Raw genomic sequence first — 6,141 nt, 5'->3', positions numbered from 1 at the left:
AACTTCTAGTTTGTTGTAGGTTCGAAAAAAATATTCTTCCAGTTTAGTGATCTGGACAAACGAGAACTATTTCTTGTCTCCCTACAGCATTAGGTGTCTGCCTCTATGAGCAGTGCTAAGGTGAAGGGAGATCAAGACACAGTAATGTTTGTTGCTAACACCATGGTCCTGATAACATTGTCTTGCTAGACATGATTGTTTCCGCATGGCCTCATGGATGTATTCTTCAGGCGTGGTCACCTTCCCTATTCATGCAGTACAAAGTGGCAAAGCTTGCTACCTGAGGACTAAAAGGGTATGGACCAGAGCCAAGCGGTCAATGGACTAGGGGGACTAGGCTAGTCCCCTAAATGTCCCGAGTAGAGTATTATAATATTAAAGCCTGGTGCCTCCTTCCCAAAGTCCAGGAAGCTTCTGCCCATCTTAGGGAGGGAGGCATGATGACATCGCCCCCCACCAGCACCCTCGCCAGCTGGCACCTCTGGCCCTAACTGTTCCTATATGAAAAAATGTCACCGCACGCCACTGGTATGGACTATTTAGTAAAGCTGAAGTAGCAACATATAGCCCTTCCTGCATGCTACTTGGATCACGTTCTCAGAGGGGGGAAATACTGGGAAGAATCTCACTATAGAATTGGCTTCACAGACTGCTTCAAAATCCTCTCGCTATCCAGAATAGCAAATAAATGGAGTGGTTAGGCTTGGTGCTACCCAGTGGGGATTCATTGCCTCCAGAAATGGATAGCAAATATCAAAGCACCTTTGAAATGCCTGTGCAATACCCACCTGTGGCTGGCCTAATCTGCTATTCCATTGCAGAGAGTTCTGCACAAAGAGGTAGCAGAGACACTGTTCCATCACCAGGAAAAAACTGTTCTCCCAGCTGGAAAGAGAATCACTTCTTTGTCAAACAGATTTCACTGAGATGTACCTCTAGCAGTTCTCCCCCCCCCCACCCTCCCCAGTCCCCATCCACTCAAAGCTCTGGGGATCCTTTTGGGACACCCCAGAGTAGGCCTTGCCTCATTTCCATTTCTGAAGGTTGGCTATTCACAATGCATGGGTCCAAGATAGCCCCACTCACAAAGCAGCATATTCCGTTATTTATGTGTGCCTCATTAAGATTTAATGTTCCCTCTCTGCAAAATGCTCCCTGGGAGGCAAAGTCTGGTTTTCACGAAGGTCCCAATGGAATGAGAAACCTTTCAGTCTTACTTGGCAGCAGGGTGGGGTGGGGTGGATGCAGTAATCTCTCCAATCAGACAGGCAATCTGGTGCTTCTGTGCAACAAACTTGAGTTCCAAGAGAGAAATGGAAAGATGGGGCTAAAAATAAACCATTGAAACTCTACAAACATCACACTCCAAAGCTATTTTCCATATTACTGAAAGAGGAGGCCAGAGCACCTTAGGCAAGGAAACAGCCGCACAGTAAAGCCACTTCTTTCATTTTCCATGACAAGCACTTCCTTGTTGGATGTTTTTCTTAACCATCTGAAAATTTAACATAGAGTGTACGAAACACAAAATACAGTGGTTACGTACTTAATTCGTTCCGGAGGTCCGTTCTTAACCTGAAACTGTTCTTAACCTGAAGCACCACTTTAGCTAATGGGACCTCCCGCTGCTGCCGCGCTGCCGGAGCACAATTTCTGTTCTCATCCTGGAGCAAAGTTCTTAACCCAAGGTAATATTTCTGGGTTAGCGGAGTCTGTAATCTGAAGCGTATGTAACCTGAAGTGTATGTAACCCGAGGTACCACTGTACTTTCAGGTAACAGTACCAGGGAAATGTTTTATTATATTTCTGAAAATATAAGGGCTTTATATTGACCAGGGCAATTTACAACAGCGCAAAAATTATAAAATCCTATAAAGCATCTATCACCATAATAAAACAACCATTTTAAACTCTGCTCAGTTAAAACTCAGGCATAATTTCCAGATTAACCAGGACTAAGTAGCAACAAATATGGAATATGAACAACTGCAGTTTGGATTTGCTTTAACATGCCAACTGGGACTCCTGGCTACAGCTTGTGGTTAGTATGGAGAGAGCTCAACTGCGAGTAACAGTTGACACACTAAGCCAAACTTCGGCTTATTTTAGTATAGTGCTACAGTAAAAAGGACTGGGGAGGATCAAAGATACTGCAAGCTCCTCTCTGGGAACCTGTACATTCATGCAGTCTCAGTAAGCCACAGGTTGGGTTAGTGTGGCATGCAAGACATTTCTTTAAACCCTTTTAAAGCACACCTTGTGCAAACTTTAATTTAGGCACACATCCAAGTTATATGACTAGGATGTATCTTTCATAATACTGGTCAGAAGAATCTTTGCATTTCTTTGAGCACATTTTTTGATACAGGACTGCCTTGCTCATCTAATGGCTTTATCTGCTTTCCATTCTTAACTCATCTGCTAAACACAAAGTGGTGGTGAGGTGGAATCAGCTGGGGAAAACAACAACATCTGGAATAGTTGGTTGCATCAAAACCTACGAGGATTGTATCATTTGACATGTTCTTTGTCACATCTGAACTTATTCATACTCATTGTGTAGAGAAGAGGTATGGAATCTTTTTTAGACTGTGGAGTGTCTCGGAGAGTGACATTTGATCCCTCGGGCTGAGGTTCCACACCACTGGCACAGATCCTAGTAAGGCCTATTCCATGGGTAGGCAAACTAAGGCCCGGGGGCCAGATCCGGCCCAATTGCCTTCTCAATCCGAGCCGCGGATGGTCCGGGAATCAGGGTGTTTTTACATGAGTAGAATGTGTCCTTTTACTTAAAATGCACCTCTGGGTTATTTGTGGGGCATAGGAATTCGTTCATTATTTTTTCCAGAATATAGTCCAACCCCCAACAAGGCCTGAGGGACAGTGGACCGGCCTCCTGCTGAAAATGTTTGTTGACCCCTGGCTATTCTAAGCCCCCTTTTAAATGTTCCCTTACTAGTGCGGTTGCTGACTATCCTGTGGTTGCTCCGGAGACAATCAGAGAACATATTTATACTGTACCTCACTTTTATACCTGAGTTGCTTTTATGCCTTTTATACCTCTTTATACCTCTGGTTGCTGTGACGATGTGGCCAACAACCATGCAGTCAACACCTCCCAGTGGGCTCTTGCTTGCATGGCTGCTAACTATACTGTCAGAGCAACTCATGGAGGCAGAATTCTTTAGACATTTTGTGATTAGCATGGGAGTCGCTACAGCTCATACTGCAAATGCGCTGGTAAGACAGCATCATTGTAAGCCTTGAGAGGGCATTACCTAGAAATATTTTATAAGAAGGAAACATCAAAAAAGGGGCTGAACTTCTCACTATTACAGGTTGCCTACATCTATCCTCTACCCTGCACATTGTTCTGGGGGTTCTCTGGACCCCCCAATTAAATTTCAGGGGGTGCACAGTGGAAGGAGGGGGGATAGCCCTGCTGCACAAGTGGAAGTCCTTGCCCAGGCCTTCCCCTGACAGGTACACATTTGTTGAATCTCACCTGCCTAGTCACAGTCTTCCTCGCTGTGCTATCTGTATTGAAATTGCAGCAATTATTTCCAAATGTGTATCTACACATGAAAATCAGCATATATATTTTCCCCCCAATGCAAATCTGTGTCCTCTTCTGTCCTCTTTCTTGGCAATGCACCTTACCCTGGAGGGATATTTTCACTCACATTATTTTTGTAAGCAGCTACTCCCCCCCACAGATGAACAACGGATGGTTCATTGAACTGTGAGGAGTAAAATACACAACTTTAAAATGTGTAAAGCTCTGCAGCCATTTCTGAAGACTTTGGAATATCTTTTTTGCCGTTGTGATGGGCACAGCTCATCTCTGCCCATAGTAAATGAAAGCTGACTCCAGCAGCTGAGGCCAGGGCTCTGTCAATGCAACAGAGCAGAAAACACTACACACACAGAGAGAGAGAGCTGCTGAAAACAGTGGTGCATTGTTAGTAAATAAAAAAGATTTTTGTGAACACCGTTCTCATTGGCGGTTTGTTCCAAAGCACCCTCTACAGCCCTACTGGGGAACATTACTGTGTTTCACTCGCTCTTCATTTTGACATCTTATGCTCAATACTTAATATATACTGAGATAACTTCCATTGCATTCCAGATGGTTAGCCAAGAGCGGGAGGGGAACAAGACTGTGCACACCGAACCCATAGTTAGGTGAGCCCAGTTATTAAGAATGAATTAATAGGCTGTAATGATATTAGGGGGTGCAGTTCATTTATTTTCAGTTAATCTCTAATTAGTGAGCAAGTAAAATTTTATGTACAGTTCCATTGCCACGCACAGAATAAAGGACCTCCTCATGTTTAATCTAGTTTTTTATGTACATTAAAATGTGTTAGAACTAAGGGTCATAATTTAAGATATTATCAACATTCACAGTGCATTTTCTTTTGCTGTTGCTGCCAAAGTCTGAGACTGAAGATAGTAGTTTTTAAGGAGAGCTGAAAGTGACAGGAAAGAACCAATGTTGTCTAGAGTGTACACACATTTATTTTGTAGCATTATGGTCTCAGGTAAAACAGGTTTGCAGGTTTCTGAAGCACTGCAATACCTGTAAAAACTGTTTGGCCTAGGGATCATCTGGTCTCCCTCATCCTATTTTAGTATAGTTCTGGGAGTTCACTCTATCCCACATTCTTCTTCATCTGTCTTCTGGTTTAACTTTGAGAGTTTCTAAAATTGATTTTTGTATTGGAGAACCACTGTTTTTTAGTTCATGTCCTTTCTCTTTTAGATCAGGGATGTGCATACAAGGATAGATCAAATCACAACAATGGCAGTGAATGGCATCATTGTGGTTCTTTTATACCACCTTCCGCTCTCTGAAATATTAGCTATGTATTAAACCTTCCAATTATTTCCATGCACTTGCCTGCCTTGTTGAAGTCCCAAAACTGTTATTCCACATGGTATTTCAGAATCTCCCACAAATGCCTATTCAAAACAAGAACAGGCTTAATTCTGCTCCCTAATTTGGAACCAAGCAAGTAGCTTTGTACTATTTTTAAAAATTACATGGAGGAACATATCCTTCATCTTATTTAAACGCATTTTAACAACTGTTACAGGAGTTTTGGGATACAGAGAAGAACAGAGCTTGTTACCATGCCTTATTCAGAATCCAGAGCAAAGCCATTGTCCAATCTTAGTCATAAGAAAGAAAGAGAGAAAGAAACATCTTTCCAATCTGTGAAACAGCTTAACTACATCTATTCTCTCTTCCCTCCCCACACCTCCCAAGAATGACAATAAGTGTTCGGAAGCTTGCTGCTCTATTTGGGATTCCCATCTGCGACTTCAAATACACAGTTTTAGTTCTTGGAATGAAATTCATGGATATTCATAACATACTTATAAAAATCTATTGTGTGCATCCAACTAGAGATTCCATATGCTTTGCTCCAGACTATGCCATCAGTTATGTACCTGGTCATCAGAGAGAATATTTAAAGCTGCCAAATGCATTATGAATCCACCCGTTCTTTGAAGAAGTAATAGTAAATAATGACTATTGCAAAGAGCCAAAGATTCCAAGTTTTATTCCTGTCTTATTGCAATGTTTGAAGTAAGTTGGTTTTTTTAAAAAAAACAACTTCTAAAAACTTTTTGAAGCTGACTTGTAAATGAGATCAGCACCATGGAGAGTTACCTAGACAAAGAGGACTATGGCACAGAACAAAGTAAGTCTGAGCTGCAATCCTAGTCACACAATATTTAGCAAAGCTAAATACTAATTGATGTAAATGTTAGTTGGTCTTAAATAGTCTTTCAAAGGGAGAATTTTAGTATCTACATGTTTCATTAAGATTCTAAAATATAGCCCTCTTTATCTGAATACATTTCTAGCACTGAACCTCTCTAGTGCTCTCAAAAGCACATTTACTTGAAATACATCTTGCCTACTTAAATTAGCTGGACTTTTTAATTGGTTTATATTAGTGTTAGAATTGTTTAAAAATATTAACTGATCAGTAATAATAATATTTATACCACACCCATCTGGCTGGGTTTCCTCAGCCACTCTGGGTGGCTTACAGCACATATAAAAACATAGTAAAATGTCAAACACTAAAAACTTCCAATTGACTGTATACTACCTTCACTCCCTC

General features: G+C 41.5%; 1 protein-coding gene and 1 long non-coding RNA gene across 29 annotated transcripts in view; both read right to left on the bottom strand.

Moving 5' to 3' along the window:
- Nucleotides 1-4,968, bottom strand: part of LOC310766952 — a 51,802-nt gene extending 46,834 nt beyond the window's left edge. Inside the window, exon 1 of the long non-coding RNA XR_014550543.1 lies at nt 4,905-4,968. This is a non-coding gene — a long non-coding RNA (uncharacterized lncRNA). The remainder of the gene's footprint in view (nt 1-4,904) is intronic.
- NRXN3 (neurexin 3) overlaps nt 1-6,141 on the bottom strand; it is a 1,197,396-nt gene that overhangs the window by 356,116 nt on the left and 835,139 nt on the right. The gene's annotated exons all lie outside the window — the stretch shown is intronic.

Source organism: Podarcis filfolensis, assembly GCF_964270895.1.
Source record: "Podarcis filfolensis genome assembly, chromosome: 1".
In the NCBI taxonomy this organism is placed as follows: Eukaryota; Metazoa; Chordata; class Lepidosauria; order Squamata; family Lacertidae; genus Podarcis; species Podarcis filfolensis.
The sequence above is the reverse complement of the archived record's forward strand: the minus strand, read 5'-3'. Positions and strand labels throughout refer to the sequence as shown.